This window comes from Hippoglossus hippoglossus, chromosome 22 (genome assembly GCF_009819705.1).
Source record: "Hippoglossus hippoglossus isolate fHipHip1 chromosome 22, fHipHip1.pri, whole genome shotgun sequence".
Classification (NCBI taxonomy): domain Eukaryota; kingdom Metazoa; phylum Chordata; class Actinopteri; order Pleuronectiformes; family Pleuronectidae; genus Hippoglossus; species Hippoglossus hippoglossus.
In genome coordinates, this window is record NC_047172.1 from 25,043,693 (window position 1) to 25,069,436 (window position 25,744).

A 25,744-nucleotide genomic window follows, 5' to 3' on the forward strand; every position below is an offset into this window, starting at 1 on the left:
GTTCCGATCACAAGTGGACAGCTCTTGAGTGCGTGCGATCACACCTGACATCGTCTCGTGTTCGGATCTCAGGTCGAAACTCACTTCCTCGCCCTTTATGCAAATAATCTAACCTGTACATCATTTACACTCTCAAAGATGAAATGCATTGCAGGAAGCTACAAGGAGAAAAAGAAGAAATCAAAATAACAGACGATGCGTTCATGCCAGAGAAAACTGCATCTGTTGTTGTTGCCTATTGCTACAGTTTAAATGATGCCTCCAGTGTATTTTCCGCTTACACCTCTGTTGAGTAGGCGGTCCATCAATGTGGCCAGGACCACATTCGTGTTCACACCGGATCGCTATCCAATCTGAGTGGGTTCACACCTGTATTTAGAGCTGTCCACTTGTGATCGAATCACAAAACCCACATGTTACTACCAGGTATGTATGGGGTCTTATTGTAAAATGTGAGTTGGGTTAACATGAGCTCGGATGTGAACGTGACCACATGATGCTCTTGTTTTCTATCACATTTGATCTGTCACTTTTCCATCACAAATCTGTATTTTTTTATGCAATCATGTACTTTCACCAACCTGTGCTGCTTTTTCTAAAGACCTCGGTACCACTGTGTGTGTGTTCCTGTACTTATATCTTTGTGAGGACCATTTTAAGAATAGACCCTACAGATTGAGGACATTTTGACCGGTCCTCTATGTTTCAATGGGCTGTTTTAGGGGTAAGACTTGGTTTAAGGGTTAGGGTTAGAATTAGGTTAGGGTTTAGATTTAGATGGTTAAGGTCAGGGTAATGGACTAGGGAATGTATTATGTCAGTGAGTGTCCTCACTAAGATAGAAGTACAAACATGTGTGTCTGAGTGTTAGTGTATGAGCGTCCAAGCTCCTAGCTTTAACCACACTCCTCAGCAGGTACACTGCTATCCAGCCGTCTCCCCACCATCTCACTGTATGTATAGTTGTGGGTCTCTCTCTTGGAGTGTACAGTACAAACTACAGCTGATATGGAAAGTTATCCTGAAGCTGTCGACATCTAAAAGTCAGAGATTAAACTTCATCTAATTTCTCAGCTCCTGTATGTCTGTGTTGTTCTTGAGCGTTCTCTCTTCAGATGCAGCCATACTCTTCGCCGGGTCAGCATCCGTCTATTCTTCCTCTCCTGCTTGTTGGGAGGGAAAAAGGTTTATTTCATGTATTCCTCCCCCTTTTGCCCCCTGGCCCTATTACAAATTTATAAAAGAAACATTATCTTGAATCATTTAATTCGGGGCAATTAAATTTTGAAATGGCCTATTCATTATTTATGTGCATCTAAGATAAAACCCCTTAAATCCTTGAATATATTATTATAATGGATACTGGGGTGGGCAGCAGGGATCGAGGCATGTCCAGTATTGTTAGTAGTCGCCATGTCAGTGCAGGGAGCAGGACGCAGTCCTGGGACCAGCACTCCCAACTAATCCTGGCCCATCAATTATAAATTGTCTTCCGTATTAATATACAATGGTGGCAGCCATGGCCAGGCCCGGCTAACTGTGACAGTACCACTCATCCCAACCACTGCAAGTGTTTACTGGTGTCATGCTGATGATGGCTGGAGGGAGGGGGGGTCGAGTGATTGTGAAAGTGAAGGTGATGGATGGATAAGTACATTGTTTTCGGCCTCTGTACCATCTGTTACTTCACTGTACTGAGTCCGACACACTGACCTCAGCTGAAAGTATTGTCTCTATCTACAGCATAACCCTAACCCTAACCCTACTGTGTTATAGTTATACATATGTTCTTATACAACTCAAGCTGGCAAAGTAGACATGGATTTTTTACCTGCTTCATGTTTGCCAAGAAATTCGTCCAGGTGATTCAGTGGAACCTGATATTTAATAAAATGAAGACATTAAAATGCTATTGGAACATTTGTGGTATGATTGAAACAATGTGAAGGCCACTGTTAGGAAAAAAATAATTTGCGAAAAGGTTTTACGACTGAATTTCAAATCATAATTGAAATGTTACAAAATTGTGAAGAAAATGTTTAATATTTGGATAATAAATTCAGAATATTAGAAGAAGTCATGTTTTATTATGAAGAAAGTCTCAACTTTATGAGATGAGGTAATTTTATTATAATGAAGCCTAGAAAATTACTACAAGTTCACTACTTGTTTTCAACACTGTTGTTTAAATAGCAAATGCACTTGCGCCCACCTGGGTGCCTATGGAAGTGTTGGTCCTAAAATGAGGTGTGGTCAGTGACTCAGCAGCATTGTTGGTACATTGTTACAGGCAGTGTAAAGAAAAAGCTGATCTGAAGTGGTGCAGTATTTCCGTTATTTCAAGAAAGTATCTATATGCATATGCTTCATAGGCGGCTGCACAGCCAGTGTACTTATTACACACAGATGATCAGCAAGATCCTCTGCAAGTGTTGTCCTACTCTCCGGAAAATCCACCATTATGCTCAAGGTGTGACCTCATCTGGCTTCTAAAGGGAATTGGAGAAGGCACTCTGATTGGTTTATTATATGACATGGCCAAAACACACCCAAGAATAATGAGACTAAATACAACCCTTTAGAACAATGCACCAAGCACATGTCATGATTGTTATGGAAGTTTTCTGGAAGCTGGTGAAAGGAGAACTCAGGCAGCAACTGATGTCTTATGCAGAAGGTTTTAATGTAGACTTGATGCATCAAGGAGACCAGAAGGTGAAACAATATACAAACGCTGACACAGTAACATGAGCAATTGTCACCCCCAAGTCTGAAGATGTCTCCCACAGCATCCCCATAATTCCTCTACTTGCGTCACCCATTCTATCAGCACATCCATGAATGGCTAGAATTGCTGTCACTCTCTATGTTACATGTAGGTGTTTGCATCCTATTGGATAGTTAAGCCTAAAGTATGCATTCCTAACAACAGTGTGGCTGCTTTAACCTGATAACATGGGCGCCAAAGGCTACAGTTACTCAGATAACCATTCTTCGGAAGCATCTCGGGATGAACAACACGTCCAACCTTGAGGTGGAAGGACTACAACAGCAGAAACCACATCAGGTACCACCTCTGCCAGGCAAGCACAGAAATGTGAGGATGCAGTGACACAGACTCTCCAACACTGGACAGTTAGCTAAAAAAAAGGCTGGTCTGATGCTTCTGGATTTCTGCTGAGGCTGCAGCAGATAGAGTCACAATCTAGAGTCAATGGAGCTAGCTTGCCGTGTGTCAACAGTCCAGTCTGCTACTGCTGGTGTGATGGTGTGAGGAATGTTTTTTTATGTTCTTGTCATTGGCACTGTTTAACATCTAATGGCTCTTCCTGCAGGATAAAGCATTGCAAGCGTTTCTTAGCTGCGTAATCTACACACAATAACATGACTCCTTGCTCTATGGCTGTCCAGTAGGCATATGCTGGTTGGTGCTCATTGTAAAACTACAAAACAATACTAATAAAAAGAAAAGGGGAGATACTAGTTTATTAAACAACAGCAAAAGTGGTGATATGTTGTTGAGCTATTGTTATGATAGCAACCAAACCAACACGTTGCACTTTTATGATGAAGTGCTCCCTAGTGCTCTGTCAAAGAAACACGCTGTGTGGACCTCCATCCTCTGACTGAACTCCCCTTTTCAAGAAGAAGGATCCGCCTCACGGTAGATGTCAGAGGCTGATGCAGCAGTTCAGACCACACATGAACACAGTGTTGCATCATGCACTGGAGTGCAGCCTTGATCCGCTCTTCTACCCCAGTGAAGAACATTACATTTTTAATCAAACTGCAGCTGACTGGAAATAGTATTTTGCAACAGTAGAAGTGCTTCATGCGTAATATATGGGGCCTCCTCTCCTGTCTTTGTCTCCTTTCCTTGTCCTTTACTTTCTCTCCTCTAATCTGACCTAGAAACACAGACCTGGATGGATGGACAGAAAAGAACAAATAAAGAGAAAAGAAAAAGAGTGACCAGCGTTGTCACTGAATCTCTATCTTTCTTTCCTCCTTTCTTTCCTCCTTTCTTTCCGCCTTTCTTTCCTTCTTTCCTTCTTTCTTTCTTTCCTTCTTTCCTTCTTTCTTTCTTTCTTTCTTTCTTTCTTTCTTTTTCAAGGAAAGGGAACATCATTCTCCATTCTGTAGGTCAGAGAGGGAACAATTAAGTGTTGAGGGCGCTGGGAGTCGCCGACAGGTGATGAATGGCCTGGCCGGCTGCAACTGACAATATGCAGACAAGCCAGATCATTTGCAAATGGATGTGTGTATGTGTGTGTGTGTGTGAGGAGGTGGTGGGGTGGGGGGTTAACCCTTTCCAGGATAATTTCTCAGCGAGGAGGTGGAGGAGGTGCAGCCACCTGCCCAGCAGAGAGGCTCATTTGTTAGAGCTGATGGCGGCTTCCAGACAGCACACCGCCCTGGGGAATACACTGCAGCATCATTACATCACAGTGTTGACCAACAGCCTCATACACAATTCAGTGTGACGGAGTCAAAGTCAGTGCAGATGCCTGCTCTGTTTCACCTCTGCTTATTTAACGCATCTCTCTTCACTACTGAATTCGCATTTGTTGGTTACAAAGACTGAGAATAATCTGTGTGTTTTCTATCTTTTCAAAGAACATCCAGTGGCTGGTGGGAGGTTGAATATAGTCGGTCAGAAGACACTGTGGTTATGCTGTGTATTAGTTCATTCTTAGCTCCATCTATATCTATTCCACAAAGCACCTGGTGGGGGTAACAGCTGCTCAGCCAATGTAACAGTGTGTTCACTCAATGCTTAAAGAGTAGGAGCAAATTAGCTTTTTCCTACATGTGAAGAAAAGTCTGAAATGTTCAGTCCGAATAAAAATATCTATTTCTGTTCATCTCATCCTGCGGCGATTGAGTAGATTACTGAACAAAAAGGAAAGCTGGATGTTTGTAGACTTATGTTTGTAACAATAATCAAACAGTGTCACCCTGTACATTAATAAAAATATATACATTTTCTAATGCTCATACAACAGTGATGCTGTGCTTCACAGCCTCGCTAGTATGTCTAACATAGCATGCATCAAATTTTTTTATATTTTCACTGTAGTAGATTTTAGCTTGAGATTTCACACTGTCCCAAAGTCTCTTTATACCACCATTTGTCAACTGCCACCCCAGAGAAAATAAAGCTTTGGATTCACTATACATACATGAAACATGCATAATTAACCTTAGCCTGAGACAGGAAAGGGTTTTGGTGCTGTGGAAGCCGTCCTGCCTTGTTGTCTCTTGCCAAAGGAGTCATCTCCATCTGCTATCAATGACTATATCAGTTGAACCTCATCCCAAATATTGAAAGTCTCGGAGATACTGTTGGTATTGGTCTATCTCAGACTGCAGGTGAGCACTTCTCAAGACCTGCTGCCGTTTGCCTATAACCCTCAATTTGGAGTCAACACCATCATCTCCTACCACTACACCTACTATCCAATCCCACCACAGTTTGAAAACAACCTCTCTCCACACAAGCGTTTTGGTTCCGCATCTGTTTTAATTCCTAATGCCTGAAAACACATATCACGTGACCACTCAAGTACACTGGGCATGCGTGTGCCGGTGTAATGAATGCTAGATATTTGTGAGGTGGTCTGAGTGGATAGCCCTCCGAAAAATTAGGGTACGAGCTTCAAGTGCTTAACTTTTATGTTGTGTCATAAGGAACTAAGCTAAAAAGGACTGAGTTATGCGAGGTGCCAGTGAACTTGACAGGATTTGTGTGAGATAGCATACCTGTGATTGGCAAAGTTGGGTGGAGGTGGGGATTATTTGTTGTTTTTCCTGACCATGGGGAATAAAAGAGTAACATCTTGGGAAATCCAATTGGATAGTTAAGCCGAAATATGCATTCCTAAATCACATTGTGTCCTTACGTCTTGCCACTGGTGAAATACGCAAAAGAGTTGAAACTTGTGCCTCTCTGTCTGGCTCATCTGAATTAGATATGAAAATCCCTCAACGTAGACACTACAATGTACTGTTGGTTGGCCCTTTATCTATAACCTAATCTTGGTCACTGCAAAGAGAGGAGTATGTGTGGAATGAGACAGGCACTATTCTCCTGTACAGATATAGTATCTACCCAGTATTTTCAAAAATAGTTGCAGATAATTTATCTCTCTAAAATTTATTGTTGTTCCTCCCTCATTTCCCATAATTTTGATCCACTGTGCATGTAAGACAATGTTTTGCAGTGAATTCCTGCAAAGAATGTGGAGATGCAAAAGTATAGTGCCGCTTTAAAAGAGAAGCTGAACTTAGATCTGAGCCAGTGTTTCTCACTTCCACCACACATTGTTCTCTTTCTCCTTTTCAATTATCATGGTCAATCTCTCTTCTCCCCTCACCTTATTCACCTGTCCTCCCGAAACACACACACACACACACATACACGCACACGCATACTTCTTAATTGACCTGGGTGTGAAAAGACGCACCACTTAGTCATCTGACATGTAGATCAATCACTTACTTGATCTCTAATACCCTTAACAAGGTACATCTGGACTGGAGGACATCTGAGTCACTCACATATTCACACAGTCACACAAGCATGTATGTCTACACACACCTACACACACACATAGTTATATAGAGTACATGACAAGGAGTAGTGTTCCTGGCTTCCATCACTAGCAGCACAACAGATCCATCAACCAGACAGTCAACGCCTGCCACACGCAAAACAAGGACACCACCTTTGTGTGTGTGTGTGTGTGTGTGAGTACTGTAATGGAGAAATAAACAGAGTGATCTCCGTTTGTCTCAAGAAGTATGACTTATTTTAAGTGCGACTGTATACAGTAAAAAAAAACAAACAGGACCATGTTTGTTTCTGTGTGCAAACGGAAACACTAACATGAGCGGTTCCTGGAGGCTTCAGCACATCGGTTTACTGCAATCATCTTGATTTAGTGGTGGTAGGTTATATGCTCCATCCCTACAGATCATGACAAACAAGATGAAACAAATGTTCAGTTTTTTAAGGAGTCTAACATAACTTTCAAGTCTTTCTTCATTATGAAGACCACAGCAGTCAACAGGGTCCAGAGGTGGAAGTGACACATGTAAATGTTACAAGCAAGTGTAGTATGATGATGAATTTGCACTAGCTCTTATCGGAGCAAGTCATAATTAATCTCAAACCAGTAGTTTTTCAGTTTTTTACCAAAGCATTTCAATTAAATTCAATCGTATTTGTAAAGCGATAATATAGGCTACATTATCTCAAGGCACTTTACATATTAAGGTTGAGACATGAAAGATTATAGAGAAACCCAACAGTTCCCACAATCGGCAAGCATTTTGGCGACTGTGGAGAGAAATAAACTCCCTCATTAACTGGAAGAAACCTCTAGAACCAGACTCAATGTGGCAGGCATTTGTCATATGCAGTTAAGACAAGGTCAGCAGTACAATGAAAGGTGTTGGACAAGAAGAAACCGATTAAAATTGAAATAAAAGCAAGGTAAAAAGAGCTTACTATAAAATAGTCAAATGCAATAAAATGCTAAACTAAGGCTATATACAATCAAAGGTGCTTGAACTTTAACTGTATGCAGTGTGTGTGAATAGTTATTGCACATGTGTATGTATAGTTATTGCACCACGTGTGTAACAGTTGTGATTCACATTTTTCCAAATAAAGTGCAAACAGGCAGGAAAAAGATGTGCACAGGGTTGTAAGTTATGGGCTTCCTAAACCTCCCTGATGGTAGAACCTGTTCTTAAATCTGGTGATGAATGCAGCCCTGCTCCTTTACCTTCTTCCAGATGGTAACTGAGTGAACAGTCTGCGTGCTGGATGGCTATGGTCCTTGATGATGTTGTGTGCCTTCCGCAGACACTGCTGGTGGTAAATGTCCTGGATGGCTGGGAGACTGTTTCTGGTGATGTTTTGTGCCACCTCTGCCACTCTCTGCATTGATTTTTGCTGTGATGTAAAATGTCAGCAAGCTCTCAATGTTCCACCGGTACAAGTTTGTGAGGATGCTGGTGTTAATGCCAATTTTCCTCAGTCTCCTGAGAAAAGTGACCATGGTGTCTGTTTGAAGTGTCCAGGAGAAGTCCTTAGTGATGTGCACAAAGAGGAATCTGAAACTGCTGACCCTCTCAATCTCAGCATGGCTGATGTGAATGGGGGGGTGTCCACCTCCCTGCTGTCTTCTGCAATGCACAATCATCTCCTTCGTTTTGCTGACATTGAGAGAGAGAGGTTGTTTGCGTTTCACCAGCTCGTCAGTGACCTCACCTCCTCTCTGTAGGCTGTCTCGTCGTTGTTTGTGATGAGGCCCAGGATGGTCGTGTCGTCGGCAAACTGAATGATGGTGTTGGAGCTGTGCTCGGCTGTCCAGTCGTGGGTGAACAGGGAATAAAGGATGGGGCTGAGCACACATCCCTGAGGTACACCCGTGTTGAGGATCAGAAGGGAGGAGATGTGACTGCCAATTCTCACCTCCTGGGAATAAGAAGTCATATATCTAGCATCTTCAGCTGGATATACTGTATGACTTCCTGACCTATGACCTATGAAAGAGGCCGTGACCAATTGTGTAACCATCATATTTAAACTCTGTCTTCAATCTAGACTGGTTGTTAGAATGAAAATGGTAAGAGTGATATAGATGTAATGATGTTATAAATGATAGCAGCACCTTTTAATGTATTATTAATATAATTATTAATATAATTATTATTATTCACATAATAATCATAATCATAATTCTGCAGCTATGGAGTCTATAGCCTATAGCAGCATAACTCAGCGATGGTTCAGGGCCTCCACAACAACCAGGTCCAAAATATGAGATTTATTGAATTAACTAGGAAGGGAATATTTACACACAAATATTTACAAGGACACAGGAAATATGCAAAATGGAATAAATTAACCATATCCTTATAGCAATGGAATAGAAAGGTGATCATTTGTGTGATGGTGGCGGATGTGGGATTCTGCAATAATGATTGTTAACAGTAACTAATCTATGAGTGAATGAATGAGTGACTGAATCTATAAAAGTAGATCTTTGGATTATATTTGAGGTAACAACATCAACCCAGTCATTAATAGCAGAATCGAATGATTGGACCGAGCCTATTGAATGAGTGCTGCTGTGCTGTGGACCTTTTTGGCTAGAACACAGGGTTGGTGGATAGTAGCCCCATGTTGGACCCAGTGATCGCAGGACACCTCTGCAGGCTCTCTCCTCAGGTACTGGGTCTCTGAATTTGACTGTGCAGGCGTCCAGTTGACACCATAGGTTGACATGCTTCTGATGGATTGGTGACGGAACCGGCACTGATTTATTAATTTCTATACCATCATACGAAAAAACAAAATCCCTAATGAGGTCATTCAAAAAGATTATCTAAAAGATCATTTAACGCACTACTTTTGGCATTAAGAAATAAAATAGTTACTAGTTAAACATTCAGATAAAACTAAGTAATTCTATTGATAAACTTCAACGCTGGGACACTTAAAAAGGAAACAACATGAACAAAATTAAGCGTATAAGAGAAAAAGAAAAAGGAAAAGTGTGTGAAGAATTTATGGAGTGTGTGTCTGACCACTATTTTTGTCCCAGGGGGTTTGACGTGTCCCTGGGCACGGTAATGCTTGGGTCTTCACTTTTGGAGGATAAGCAATGATTTTGTAATGTTAAATTGTGTAACCTTATCTATAAAAGGCCACCATGACCTATAAACACTTTTTTGGGGGTAAACCAAATAATAAATGATTGTAAGGCAGAGCGTGGATTATACAAATGTAGGTTATAACTATAGGGAATCATTGATGAATCAATACACAACATGAGAGATCACTTGCTTCTACAACAGTGTAATCAGTAATTAATGCATGCAGTTATACGACGAAGGCAAATGAAATAGAACGTTACTAGTTACAGTGTATTTATATGGTAAATGTATAGATGTATGTTACATGGATATCTAAGAAGGCTACGTCACAACACTTGATTAACAGTTAAGAGAGGTGCAGCATGCACACAGACACACACACACACACACACACACACACACACATGCACACGCACGTGAACACACAGAGGCTGTCACAGACACAATAACTAACCAAGCACCCATTTATTCGTATTAATATCACTTAACCCGCAACCTTTTTAAATATGTAAATGCTCTATGTACATTTAATTTAATGAACATGCCCTTTAACTCGAGCATCACTTTGTAAAAAGGATATGCTGCTGTTACTGATGCTTTCTGATGGGGCTTTTTATTTGCTTTTGGAGAGATGCTATGGACATTTCAGTGTATGATAGAATATAATCCCAAAAAAGATGAATCCGTTCAATTCAAAATTTTCAGGGCACTGAAAATAAACACTAACCATGTAAATGAATATGTAAAATAACACTGGGTATAAAATAAGTTGCAGTGGGGTCATACATTTTAAAGCTGGGGAATATTATAGCATGTGACGAGTCTCATGCCAAAAACAGTTAGCCTCTTTTCAGACCACCATTCACACTGTCTATTATCAGGCCATCGAGATGCACTTCCCCTTCAACCTGCTACTTTCTATCTTCCCTGACCCCCACCCTCCAACCTCTACCTCTGTCTCGCTGGTCTTTCTCCTGGTTATGGTGTGATGACCTGTCAGGAGATGCTGCAGAGAGGGCAGAGCGACAACAAAATCAGCTCAGATCAGACCTGATCCCTTCACACACACGCACACACACACACACACACGCCCATGCACAGCGGTGTGCTGACCAGAAAGCGAAGAGGCCCACTGTTGGTGTCCCCCCTCATCTTCATCAGATCTCCCAGCTCTGACCCAGAATCCTCCAGACCTGTGTGTGTGTGTGTGTGTGTGTGTGTGTGTGTGTGTGTGTGTGTGTGTTTGCGCTAACTCTGACCATATCCGTGATTACTGGGGCCCTGGCTGCTCAGGTGGACAGTGTATGTGAGTGAGTGTGTGTGACATGATGGCTTGTGGCACAGTGAGCTCTCCAGCCCAGCAGCCTGACTGTCAGGCCAAATATCTGAAGAGGGGAGAAGAATTGTTGGAGGGAGAGACATACAGAGGATGGAGGAGAAAGAAAGGGAGATGAAAAATATATAGTTCTCTATAAAGTTACTTCTGTATCTTTTGTGAGGTTTTTCTCCATTAAACTGTTAAACAAATAATTCATTTTGTGAGCAACAGTGTATTGTCTGCTCCTTCAGCAGATCTCTATCTGGGTCTATCTGGATGAGATCTGCCTCATTTGGGTTTGATCACAGTGTGTGCAGTTGCTAGTGCAAGTGTTTACTCTCCGTCAGTATGTCACTTCAAGAGGAAGATGAGGTTGGTGCTTATTGGGGTATTTGTTGGCTCATATCAGCACTGTCATCATCTAAGGCTGGATTACCTACTGGGGAGAACAGAACTGCCCTGAGAACCAGAATTCCTGGCTGGTCGGCAAGTTAAACAGTCTAAATGGTACAACAGTACAGTTTATTGCCATTCACCCATTCACACATATTCATACAGTGCATCTATGAGCAGCACTTTTTCTATGAGGGGAAATTCGGGGTTCAGTATCTTGCCCAAGGACACTTCGGCATGCAGATGGTTAGACGAAGACTGCTCTGCTCCCTGAGCCCTTAAGTTAGTGGTCTATTGAAATAAAGTGTGAGAATATGCACAACTGAAGCATCATACCAACTGACAATACATGGTGAGTCCTTGTTTATTATCAACAATACCCTATTGTGTGCGTGATAATATAAGATGAGATAAACTTTATTGTCCCCCGTGGGCGGATTTTCTGGGGGGGACAGGGGGCTCCCAACCTCCAAATCCAGAGAGTTGCCCTGCCTCAATATCATTGCAAACATAAGCAATGATGATGTTAAATAGTACAATCTATACTGAACGCATGTTCGCTAATTATAAATGTAAAATAAAGCATTCTCCCTCCCCCCCCCGTGTCACACATATGCTCTCTCTCTCTCCCTCTCTCTAAGAGCGATGCGATCTCAGTGTGTTGACTTACTTCCTGAAGTAATAATAATAATAATAATAATCATAATAACAATAACTTTATTTGTATAGCACCTATCTAAACAAGGTTACAAAGTGCTTCACAAAATCCATGGCAAAAAATGATTGAACAAAAATAATATTCAATTCAATTTTAAGCACCAAATCATAACACATTAAGGTCGAGACCTTAACATTTAGAGAGCAAACCCAACAGATCCCACAATGAGCAAGCACTTTTTAAATTTTGTACAAAAATAGCAGCTTTATAACAGTTAACTAGAAGCAAAGCATGTGTCAGACATGTTGCTTTAATTTTACCATTCAGTAGAATAAAATGTACATTTAACCAGACTGGATATTGTTTGTTTAGTGCCACCGTTGAATCTTGAATCTAACCCAGGCCACCTTGGTACGTTCAGCTGCATCTTCCAATGCACAATTAAAATGTTCATAACTGTGAATTTTCAACAGATTTTTGAGCTTGTTTTGTTAAAAATGTCAGATGTCTATTTATGTCACAGAATGCTTGGTTACCTTATAAATAAAGGTTTTCATACAAAAATACGTGATCTTTTATAGATGATAATAGAGTAATAGTTCTATAATACTGTATTTAAGATTAACTTACCTAAAACAATTAGGTTCTAAGTGCATTCTTTTTTCATCTGTAATAAAAAAAACTAAAAAACAAAAAACAAATATATATATATATATAATAAAAAAAAATTATATATATATACTGGTGGTCCCTTTTGGTGTCCCCTTCAGAAATTGCTCTTGAGAAATGTTTAGATAAAAACACCCACCACCCCGCACCCCCCTTGCTTCCACAACAGTGCAATCAACAATCCCCTATCAGTAATTAATGCATACAGTTATAGGTCACTTAACTTCACTGTGACATGTTGCACCAACCTTTTTACATAAAATATTGCCAAAGAGGTAATACAGTGCACATCCCTTATGGCCAGCGTCTACATTACATATTGTTGTTGAATGCAGTAATTGTAAGTCGCTTTGGATACATTTCATTTAGCTGACTCTTTTATCCAAAGTGACTTACAATAAGTGCATTCAACCATGAGGGTACAAACCCAGAACAACAAGAATCAAGGAAGTACTATTTGCTTCAAGGAAGTCAAACTACAAAGTTGTTTATGTAAGTGCCATATAAGTGCTACTAAATATATATATAAATATTTTTTGTGTTTTTTTTTTTTATCCAAGGTATAGTCGGAAGAGATGTATCTTTAGTCTGCAGTGGAAGATGTGTAGACTTTCTGCTGTCCTGATGTCATTGGGGAGCCTGTTCCACCGTTTAGGAGCCAGGACAGCAAACAGTTGTGATATTGTTGAGTGTTTAGCTCGCAGTGAGGGAGCAACAAGCCGATTGGCAGATGCAGAGCAGAGTGGACTGGCTGGGGAGTAAGGTTTGACCATGTCCTGGATGTAGACTGGAACCGATCTGTTCACAGCACGGTACGCAAGTACTAGTGTCTTGAAACGGATGCGGTCAGCCACTGGTAATCAGTGAAGGGAGCGGAGGAGTGGAGTATTGTGAGAGAATTTAGGTTGGTTAAAAACCAGTCGAGCTGCTGCATTCTGAATGAGCTGCAGAGGTCGGAGGGCATTAGCAGGTAGACCTGCCAGGAGGGAGTTGCAATAATCTAGGCGTAAGATGACAAGAGCCTGGACCAGAATCTGCGCCACCTTCTGAGTGAGAAGGGGACGCATTCTCCTGAAGTTGTACAGCATGTATCTACAGGAGTGGGTTGTTGCAGTTATGTTGGCAGTAAGGGGGAGTTGACTGTCGAGTGTCACACCCAGGTTCCTAGCACTCTGGGGGGGGGGCTAACACAGAGTTGTCAAAGGTAATAGTCAGGTCGTGGGTGGGAGAGCCCTTCCCTGGAAGAAAAAGTAGTTCGTTCTTGTCAAGGTAGATTTTCAGGTGGTGTGAGGACATCCACTGAGAGATGTCAGTCAGACAGGCAGAGATTTGTGCTGCTACCTGTGTTTCAGATTGGGGAAAAGAGAGGATTAGTTGGGTGTCATCTCTGTAGCTGTGGTAGGAAAAGCCATGTGAGTGAATGACAGAGCCGAGAGAGTTGGTATACAGAGAGAAGAGGAGGGGAACCAGGACGGAACCTTGAGGGACCCCAGTAGTGAGAGGACAAGAGGTGAAGATTGTTGATTGTGTGCATGTTCCTTAGAGCAACACCTTTAGGTATTTTCTGATCTGATCCCAAAGTTCATTGTTTTGCTGTGACCGCTCTATAGTCAACTTTAGAGATAACACTACTTAGTTAGGTTTAGGGAAACATTAATGAACCAAACATTAACCAGGGTTAGGATTAGGTAAACATGGTTAGGGCAGGAGAGCTGATGGACATGGTAGCACATGGTTAAGGGGATGGACCTATGGTGGCAATGGTGAAAAGAAACCAACATATACTGTCATTTGGAAAAAAGTAAACAAACAAACGACTTTTATAATAAAGTCTGATATTTCGTCGTCAATCAAAGCCAACTCAAGGCATTGTGTTGAAAAGAAAATATTGAGTTTTAGTTTCAAGATGTGTTTATATTATTCCTTACCCTTTAATAACCTTCGAATTTTCATTATCAGTATACATGCCACTAATAAAAAACTCCTTTTCTAGATGTCTACCTGATAGTGCTGTAGCTAAATTTAAGGAAATAATTCCAATTACATTTAAACCCGTATTATCCGTCGATATAAACAACAAATTCTTTAAAAACCCTAGCTCCAGTGAGATTGACCATCTTGTCGATAGCTCTGTAAAGTCATTACGATTAACATAAGACTCAATAGCGCCTCTAAAAAAGAAACGTGTAAAATATAGTAAATTAGCTCCCTGGTATTAAATCCAACACACATGAATTAAAACAAGCATCAAGAAAACTAGAAAGGAAGTGGCGCTCCAACAACTGTGTTGAAAATCTCCCAGCCTGGAAAAATAGTGTTAAAGCATATAAGAAGGCCCTCCACAAAGCAAGAGCTGCCTACTACTCCACACTAATAGAAGAAAATAAAAACAACCCCAGGTTTCTCTTCAGCACTGCAGCCAGGCTGACAGAGAGTCACACCTCCACTGAACCCAGTATTCCTTGATCCCTTAATAGCAATATCTTTATGACCTTCTTTAATGATAAAATTCTAACTATTAGAAATAAAACCAACCATCTCCTGCCCTCAATTGGCACGAATACCCTATCAAGAACAGAAATATCAGAAACAGCTGAGAATCTTATCAATTATTTAGACAGCTTCTCTCTGATCACCCTTGATCAGCTGACCAAAATAATCTCATCTTCTAAACCCACAACTTGTATCTTAGATCCCATTCCTACAAAATAACTTAAAGAAATTCTGCCCCTGATTGATAGTACGTTACTGAACACAATCAATCTCTCATTATCATCAGGATATGTACCACAGTCCTTTAAACTAGCTGTAATAAAACCCCTTCTCAAAAAAACAACTCTGGACTTTCAGGTTTCAGCCAACTACAGACCGATATCCAACCTCCCCTTCCTGTCTAAAATCATTGAAAAGGTTGTAGCCAATCAGCTGTGTGGGTTTCTCCAGGAAAGTAATGTATATGAAGACTTTCAGTCGGGGTTTAGAGCCAATCACAGCACGGAGACAGCCTTGGCAAAAGTCACTAATGACCTTCTAATAGCTTCAGATCAGGGATTTGTGTCTGTCCTCGTTCTGTTAGATCTCAGTGCAGCATTCAACACTATTGATCAAAAATGTTTATTACAGAGACTAGAACAGTTAATTAGCATTAAAGGAACCGCCCTGAACTGGTTTAAATCATATTTTTCAGATCGATTCCAATTCGTGCAAATTAATGATGAGTCATCTGTGCACACCAAAGTTAACCACGGTGTTCCACAGGGCTCTGTGCTCGGTCCAATTTTATTCTCATTATATAGGCTTCCACTAGGAAACATTATCAGGACACACTCTGTAAATTTCCACTGCTATGTGGATGACACCCAGTTATACTTGTCAATAAAACCTGAACAATGTAATCAATTAACTAAGCTCCTCTCCTGTGGAATCATCTCCCACTTTCAGTTCGGGAGGCAGACACCATCTGTACATTTAACAGTAGGCTTAAAACCTTCCTTTATGATAAAGCTTATAGTTAGAGCTGGTCCAGGCTTGTCTTAGACCTGCTCTTAGTTATGCTGCTATAGGTCTAGAAGGTTGGGGGACACATGACACACAGAGCTTCTCTTCCCAGCTTCTCCTTCCTCTTCTCCATCCTGATCACATCAAAGAAATGAATATCTCATCAATACATGTTACTGACATGACTTCTTCCCCGGAGTCCCTTTGCCTTATCGTCCAAAGATCCAGGGCCGCGGTTGCGGCCACATCGTGGATTATGATCTGTGGATCACGTATCAGAGATCGTAATGGTGGATCCAGTATGACAGATTCTGTATCGTGCTGGCTGATCGTGACAATAATGACGGATCCTGTATCGTGTTGGCATCTGATAGTGGTGGTGGACCACGATTGAGGTGGCAGCTGATGGTGGATCCTGATGGCGGCAGTGGACAATGTCTGTGGACTATAGTGGCATCCGATCTTGATGGTGGATCATGATCGTGGTGGCTGCTGACCATGGACTATGATTACAACAAGACTGCTTGATATATAATATTTCTCCTCAGATACTCGACCATTACTGACAATAATCCATCAATTCATTGACCTTCCATTATGCTACAAAGTGTTTATTCTAATTAATGCTGTAAATACCCTTATCTTTCTGATGTTCTCCTTTACACGTGGCATCTATTGCACTTCTGTCCGTCCTGGGAGAGGGATCCCTCACATGTGGCTCTCTCTGAGGTTTCTATGTTCTTTTTTTTTGTTGTAGTTTTTCCTTACTCTTGTTGAGGGTTAAGGGCAAAGGATGTCTCACCTTGAGACAAATTGTGATTTGTGAATATGGGCTATACAAATAAAATTTGATTGATTGATTGTATACGACCCATAGCATACCAATGGCAGTCGTATGAGACCACCGTTGTCACAGTTAGAGTAATTAACACAAGGTTAAGGCTGTATAACTGTCACTTTTTGGTTAGGTTTGTAATGCACAAAAAAAACTACTTGTTTTAGGAAAATATCATTTTTGGAGATAAAATAAGAACTTCCTTAGGGTCAGAGAACCTTCTATATGAAAACATCTATCCTCCCCACTTTGCTCCTAACATTGAGTTAATTACTCTTTATACTATGTCACCTCCTCAATGGCCCCTGTCATAATCATTATGGTCACTATTATTATGGTCACTATTATTCTCCACAGATGAGCTGTGCTCAAGCGAATTTCCGACATGTCCTATGAAGGATCTCCACAGAATTGGGTCCAGACTCTCTCCGCAGTTACACACAATGCAGCGGGGGGTTCTCTGCTCAGGCACATTCACAACAGCAACAAATTCTCCGCAGGATTCAGGTGAGAGGTGGTGCAGCAGGCAGAGAAAGGACATAGCATATTAGTTCTGCCGATTTTGTTCACAGCACATGTCGTCACACTGGCGTTACCACAAACTGTCTGGATATCTTCGTCTGTGTCTTCTATGTGTGTGTTAAACCCAGATATATATATATATATATATATATATATATATATATATATTTTTTTTTTTTTTCATTTTTGCGCCTGTCACTTGTTGGCCATCAAGAATAGTGCAGTAAAGTGTTGTCAGTAGATGTCCAATATGAGGACATAGTGACCAGAAGAGGGCAGTGGAAGACAGTTAATGAAGCATAGTTGCCTAATTAACCAAGGCTGATTAAGAGAGTGAGACAGAGAGTGAGAAACAGTCAGAGAGGGAGAGAGACAAAAGAGCATGAGAGAGAGAAAGAGAGAGAGACAGTTGGAGAGCACAAGAAAATATATTTTAAACAAACCTTTATATGTCATCATGTACTCTGTATTGTACTTGGGTCAAAACTTAGGTGGTTCCCACACTAGCCCCTGGTATCCTGGTGAGCATCCAGCTCCTGCTGCCTCTGTAAAGTCTGAAGTCCATCAGCAATTTGGACCTCATTCTAACATCAACATCCAATGAGTCCTCCACCTTCCTCCTCCTGCTCACATGAGACATCTCTGCTTGTCCAATGATAAACTAGCTGACATGACTTGACTGTATTTAAAAACCACAATAAACATGTGTTTGCTAAAAGCTTCAAGTAATTCAAAGTGCGAATATTATGCTTTTCAGATTTTTCTCTTTAATTTAGGGTGTCACAGCTTTTTATTTTATGAAAAAAAGGGTGAAATTCAACACTGCTCCTGAAATACCTTTTTTACATTCCTGGCCTCTATGTTACCAAGTTACATACAACACATAACATTAAACACGTAACATGGTCTGCAAACTAGTTTTTCTTAAATTGCTGCAGGAGAACCAACACTATTGTAACCATGCTACCGCCGCCTCTGCAGTGGTGTGACACACATTGTAAGAAATTGAACAATGACAAAAGAGTGGGCCAGCTGACCAATCAGAGCAGACTGGCATAATGCCACACACTATTAAGAATGGATTAAATGTATGAGGCCATTTAGGATCCTCCACTGCATGTCTTTGTCAGAGGATTATCTTAAAATCTTCAGGGTTGTATAAAGTCAAGACATTTTTATGTGATCTGAATTCAAGTACATTAGGACAAATACACCTTAGGATTGTTTTAATCTTTCAAATTCAAAGAGACATGACTGAGCTGAATGAGTCCAGATCTCCTTGTTGATTTCTCCTGACACTGGCTGCACTGTGCTGTATTTGCTGAGGGAGGAAGGAGGACAAGGCCTGATCACCTTAGCAGCAGAGGGACAAGGTGTTTCTTTGTCGTCCTACTGATTTAGTGCGGAGGCTGTTGGCCCGCACCATCTTGACTTTCTCTGTCATTAATACTGCTGCGAGTCACCACTGCTCGCTCTGTACTGATCATGAGACATTGCTTTATCAACTGATTGTTGCCACTGTTCTCAATGCTGGGGGGGCTTTTTGGGTTGTTTAGTGAAGTCTTGATGATTGTTTGATGATGATTATGTGTTACAGGTCCTCCCAGAAGAACCAAAAGAAATGTCAGCTTTGATTTCTGGACAGAGCTCAGAAGGCCATGTATCTGCAGATAATGAATTGTCTTTATTTTTGTCAAAATGTTGAGGGCTCTTCTACAGATAGATTTTAATCTGTACAGAGTGACGAGGGATCCAGAAAGAGCTTCCAGTGTGTAGTGTTACAGTGACATACTCTAATTTATTGTAGAGAATAAACTGATCTTCAGGAATTTGCCAAAGCGATTTGGATTCTGTGAATGTGGATTCAATGGATTCAATGTTTATTACTGTTGTAACAGTTGTATAACATGTTAACTGTAAATTATACTTTATCAATTACTTATTGCATTCGCTCTCTCTCTCTCTCTCTCTCTCTCTCTCTCTCTCTCTCTCTCTCTCTCTCTCTCTCACACACACACACACTCACTCACATCACACTGATGGATAGACTCAGCTCAGTTTTTCAACCCCCCGACAAAGAAGTCAGCTGTGGTTCAGCCTGATAAGAGGTCTGTGTGTGTTTGTGGTGGTCATCATAATTTTGACATCTCTTCTTTGATCAGTCCAGCTCCTATTCATGGCAGTGCTGTGTCTTACCTTGACTACATCATGTCATGTTTCCCAAAACTGAACCCCAAACTCCTGCAGTGCAGATACAAGGATTTAAACTGTGCTGCTTTCCTCACCTAAATGGCATTTGCAGCTATTTCATTTCAATTTCCTCCTGACAATTACAAGAAAACACGTAACATGGTCTCTGTATTTGTTTTTCTATCATGATCTCTTTCAAAGAATCAGCTTCTATGAATTTACTAATTCGCTTTGCTCACAGCGCGAAAGAACACTTTCACAGCCAAATCATATTCTGTTGTCATCCTACATCAATTAACCCCAATAAACGTTGTCTCTAAGAGAAAATGTGAGGATGTGTGTGTGTATGTGCTTGTCAATGAGAGGACAAAGTTCTGGTTCAGGCAGCCAAAAGTCATGTCAGGGCTGGAGAAGAAAAACTACACGAGAGCTTCTTTAAAACAAAAGCATGGACTTGGCTCACTACTGCTGGGTTTAGGATGAGCGTCTGAGGACAGAGCTAATTGTGGTGAATACAGAGCTTTGGCAGCGGCATGCTCCTCTATCAGATGCCAGCGTTTGTGTGTGCGGGTTCTGGGCTGTGCATACCCTCACTCGTTTGTTTGCTCACTCTCTCTGCTTCCTCCGGGGACTCTGGTGAAAGTAGGCCTGCCGTCCGGCTGCCAAGTAAACCTGATTTAGTCACACTTGGGTGCCATTCTTTTACTGCAAAACAATCATGTTTGGCCCTGTGGCCGGTGGCTGGTGGCCGGTGGCCGGTGGCCGGTGGCCGACGGTTGTCAGGCTGCAGGGTCCCGCACTGGCCCAGTCTTCCTGCAAGCAGAACAGCTTCGCCCATGGCAGGACTCCTCAGTGATTTAGCTACTTGTGTTTTGAAGGGCTGGACTTCAATGTTTCTTACGGAGATTCTTACTATTACTTTTATATTTAGCACTGAAGAGCTCTTCCCATCTGGGCCTTTCCACTGTCACAATGGCAATGAGGTGCTGAACATTGTTACAGTAAAGCTGCTTTCAGACACTCCGCTCAGAAGGCTGCAGGCCTCAAACTACGCTCTCCATCCCCAACACCAAAGTGCAAACCTTTGGAGACAGAGCCTTCTGTGTCGCAGGCCCCACTCTCTGGAACTCTTTCCCTGCCGAAATTGTTCACTAAAGCCTAATTTACGCTCCACCCTGCCATTAGTGCTGTTTATTTCTGTCCTGTTTTGTGCGAAATTCTTTCTTTTCTTTTCTCTTTTTGTCCCCACTGACACGTGTAAAGCGTCCTTGGGTCTCTTGAAAAGCACAATATAAATTGAAGTTATTATTATTAAAATAGTTCCCAACAAATGCTGTATTTTCTCCTGTTTGAGATACCTGATAACAACCGCAGTGAGTAGCTGTTTAGGGAAATTACAGAGCTTTATTTCTAAATCAACAAAAATAAACTATATATTTTGAGCTGTTTCGAAATATTTTTATCTTCAGGAGGAACCAATGGGCTTGAGGGTCACAGACAGTTTAGGGGAGTTAGGGAGTCGCCTTTGGACAGACAGACCTACAAACTGTGTGTTAATGCCTGGAGGCTGGCAAAGGTGTCAGTTATACTTCAAAATGTTTACCCTAATCAATGCTGCTAAAACCTTTATCTTGATGTTCTCCTTTACACTTGACATCCATTGCACTTCTGTCCGTCCTGGGAGAGGGATCCCTCACATGTGGCTCTCTCTGAGGTTTCTACCTTCTTTTTTCCCTGTTAAAAGGGTTTTTTAGTAGTTTTTCCTTACTCTTGTTGAGGGTTAAGGGCAGAGGATGTCACACCATGTTAAAGCCCTATGAGACAAATTGTGATTTGTGAATATGGGCTATACAAATAAAATTTGATTGATTGATTGATAGAATTGACAGAACTGTACTTAAAAACATAACTCCTATTTAAAGGGCTACACCAGCCACATAAAGCTCACGTTTCACTTGCATTAATTTCCATTTGATCAGATAAGTCATATAATAATATCATTTATACACATACATGTTGTACATAATAATTGTCTGGCTAAAAACAAGAAGAAATAAACTTTGTGTCAAGTTATTATTGGACTACAAAGGTTCAGACACTAACGTCTGCCTCTGAGAATAGCTGTATCATTGTTTGAGATCATTTTTTGATCATTTAAGGTTTTGCTGTTTTCATGAAAAATAAAATAAAAGCAGTGATGAATAACATCATCAAAAAAATGTTGGATGGATGATTGAATAGACATACAATCAGTACAGGAACATTTGCTTGAGTATTTGCATCCCATCATGGACACTTGTCTTTATGTTTGAACAACCTTTGGACTTTGGTTTCACATTTGGAGCAGCCTCAGTTCACTTCACCTGGTGATCTGACACAACGACTTGCACTAGTGACTCCTCCTGTTGGGTGACCCTTAATGGCTCTTTCCTTTTCTCCCCATCTTGTCTTTGCTCTCCCTATTATGTTCTGTTCTCCTCTGTTCTATATAATATGTATCTTAAAATACTTATAACAAATAAAAATAAGAAAAAGTAAAAGTGACAACTGTTTTCCTGGCTTCAACTTTACATCTCAAACAAAACAGTTTAGCAACAGCCCTTAGTGAATGTGGCTCCAGGTTTCTATGACTATATGAAAATTTGAATCAGTATATGATGCCATTGGGGGTGTGGCCTGCTCATTAGTCTCTAATTGAAAGCAAAGCTAATTTGCTTGCTACACTTTGAGTTGAGAACACATCCCCTTTTCCTGTTTCCTCTCTCTGCCTCATTATAAGACAATCTGAATAATGACCAACGTATACATTAACCACTGGTATAATTGTGTTGGATTAATGATTCTGAAAATAATTCTCTTTGAAAAGAGAGGAGGGAGGAAAAAAAGTGAGCGTGAAAGTAAAAGGTCTTGAAGCGAGAGTGCACATGTGTTTGTGTGAAAGTGTGTGTTGAGGCAGTGCTGCTGCTAACTTGCTCTAAATACATCTCTGATTAGCATTTTCCCTTTAAAAGAAATCATTTGAACTTTGATATCCCTAATGGTGCTTAAGGGCTTATTTGCTCCTCCGCTAGCCCTCACACACTCGCTCCTCAGCCCGTGTAGAAACGATCACAGCAGCGTTTTATTCACTATACCCTTCATTCACAAGCTGTATTAATGAGCATCATTGAATGCTGCTTTAAAAAAAACATTACAAAATGTTGAGTGAATCAGAAGAGTGCAGCACTCAACAGTGTGTGCATATACACAAAACACACACACACACACACACACACACACACACACACACACACACACACACACACACACACACACACTTATTTATACTTCTATCTTAGTAAGGACACTCATTGACATAATACATTCTCTAGCCCCTTACCCTAACCTGAGCCATCCAAACTAAATGCCTATCCCTAACCCTAACCTAAACCTAAACCTAAACCTAAACCTAAACTTAACTCTAACTCTAACTCTAACTCTAACTCTAACCCTAAAACCAAGTCCGAACCCTCATGTATACAGGCAGATAGACAGACAGACAGACACACACATACACACAGGGCTTTTTATGTGCACGTGGCGGTGGCTGACCAACAGAGGGTGGTGTTGTATTGCAGGTGTGAGAACAGAGAAGCGCTGCTTTGAGCTGAAGCAGATCTCCTGATTTTCTAATGAGCAGTTCACTCCTTATCACTGGATACTGAAAAGAAACGAAGCACTTTAATGGATGATGCTGACATGAAGATGTGATGGTTGTTGCTCAACTGAATCTGTCAGCTGCTCATTGATAAACACGAGTCTCTCACTTGGATGTTGTGTCTGAAATCTTTTACCATCTCAATTCAACAATTTTATATTTCAGAAATGTTTAAAAATAATACCAGCAGCTTGTTTTTTTCTCTTTGACTCAAGACAAAATATAATGACCTTTCTTTTAAGTACACTATCTCACTACAAGGTCAATTTAACAGTCTTTTCTGGAGCTTTAAATCAGATCATATGATCTTCTCTTGCCACTAAAGGTTGTTTCCTAGGTCAAGAATGAACTCAGCTGTATGAGAATCTGTCTTAAAAGTCGCCTGAAAAACAAAGACATTTTTACCTACATTCCATGTCAGCTGCTGCAGCTCATGTGATATGAATTAAAGCTCAGGAACAGGAACCTGTTTCCAAAGTAAAAATCCACTTTTAACTATGAAAAATTATATTTTCCCTGCATTTAACAAAGAAATTCCACTTCCTGGCTTCTGTTGCCAGGATTTCTTCGACAGTGTATGAGATTTACTCAAATGTACAAATAAAATTCATTTGATTAAAAGGGCATTCATCTGATGCATCTACGACTGGCTTCTGATTGGCCTGCTGTGAAAAACGTTGATACGTTTAAAATATTTAGCATTCCTATCACAGCTTCTCAGTAACATTGTGAACTCACTGTGCACATTTGTTTCTCCTCACACCCTGCTTTATGTCCCAGCATGCATCTGAACACATAAACATCAATATTAGCAGTTTAGTGGTGAACAGTTGTTGGGAAAGTGATCTTAAAACTCTAAAGGACACCTCCACGTCCCTCTAATTAAAACTTAACCGCCCAGCCGAGGCGATGGCTGATAGGAGGGGGAGGGTAAAAGGGCTTATTTAGCATTAACATAAAAACAAACAGCCGCATATATATATGCAAATGAAGGAAGGGCGAAAACAGAATGCCAGGAGCCATCCGCCATAACTCACACTGATGGCCTTTAAGTGAGAGATCGCCTTCGAAAAACGTCCAATAAGAAAGTGGGAATGATGCACCTGTCGCCCGTCTGACTAATGAGCCAATCAGGTAGCAAGGACAAGGAGCATATCCGGGTAGAGAAGTTGGCCTGGAGTGTCACTTGGCACAGAATGCACTCATGATTCCACAGCAGTGACGATTTCACAGCTTTAGGTAACATAAAATACTCCAAAACGGCAACAACACACCTTAAAAAAATTCGAGCTTCAATAAGAAATGATTTACAACTTGTTATAACATCAGCAGGGCTCAAACTGATAAACAGTGTGGACCTGAAAATGTAGTTTAGAGGCATTCCAAGTATGTGTGTATGCGTGTGTGTGTGTGTGTGTGTGTGTGTGTGTGTGTGTGTGGACAGAATATGAGCGACAATGAAGACAGCTTCTACGTATTTCCCGTCGTCCATCCGCAGAGCTGCTCAAAGCAGTTTTAATCCCATATCTTCCTGAAAAAAAAAATCACTGGCACGGAGTCGCGCCTTAAAACTGACAATGATTTACATTTCAACATAATGCTCTCTGTCGGCTGTTATTGTGACAAAGTGCTGCATGTATCCCTCCCAAATGAAAGTGGGTGTTCTGTTATGTGTGCAACAAAGACATTTGGACGAACCTGCCATCCTCTCCTTTTTCTTGCAAATGAGCATGGGAAATCTATTTATGTCCTCCTACAGCATGCTGGTGAAATAAGGAGAGGCTTTTGGCTTATTGAGAGACAGCCTGAGCAGCCGAAACAAGCCCCCGTGAAGATATTTAGAAAGAAAAAAAGAAAGAAAGAAGACGGATTGGTGGAAAGGAGCGGCAGCACTCGAGGCGATGCAGGAAAAGTAGCGAGAAGTCCAAACACAAAGCCGGGTGGATGAGGGACGGGAAAATGCGTTCTCGCTGGATGATCTGCCGCTCTGACAACACCTGGCCGAGGAACAAACTACAGGCTTGTCTAGATGCGAGGTAGAGAGGGATAAAAAGAACCCTGAGGCCTGCAATCCTCCCCCCAGCTCGCTTTTTTCTTTTTCAAGCAACGAGGTTGAGGATAGAGATGGAGGCACGAAGTTGAAATGCAGACATGCAGATGAAGAAGAAGAAAAAAGAAGAAGGGTTTTTGGAATGTGATAGCAGCTAATCCAGCTCAGATGCAGCTCTGTAGGGATGAAGGGGCTGGCAGCTGGAGTTGTAGTCATTGCTGACTGGCCACTGGTTCAAACCT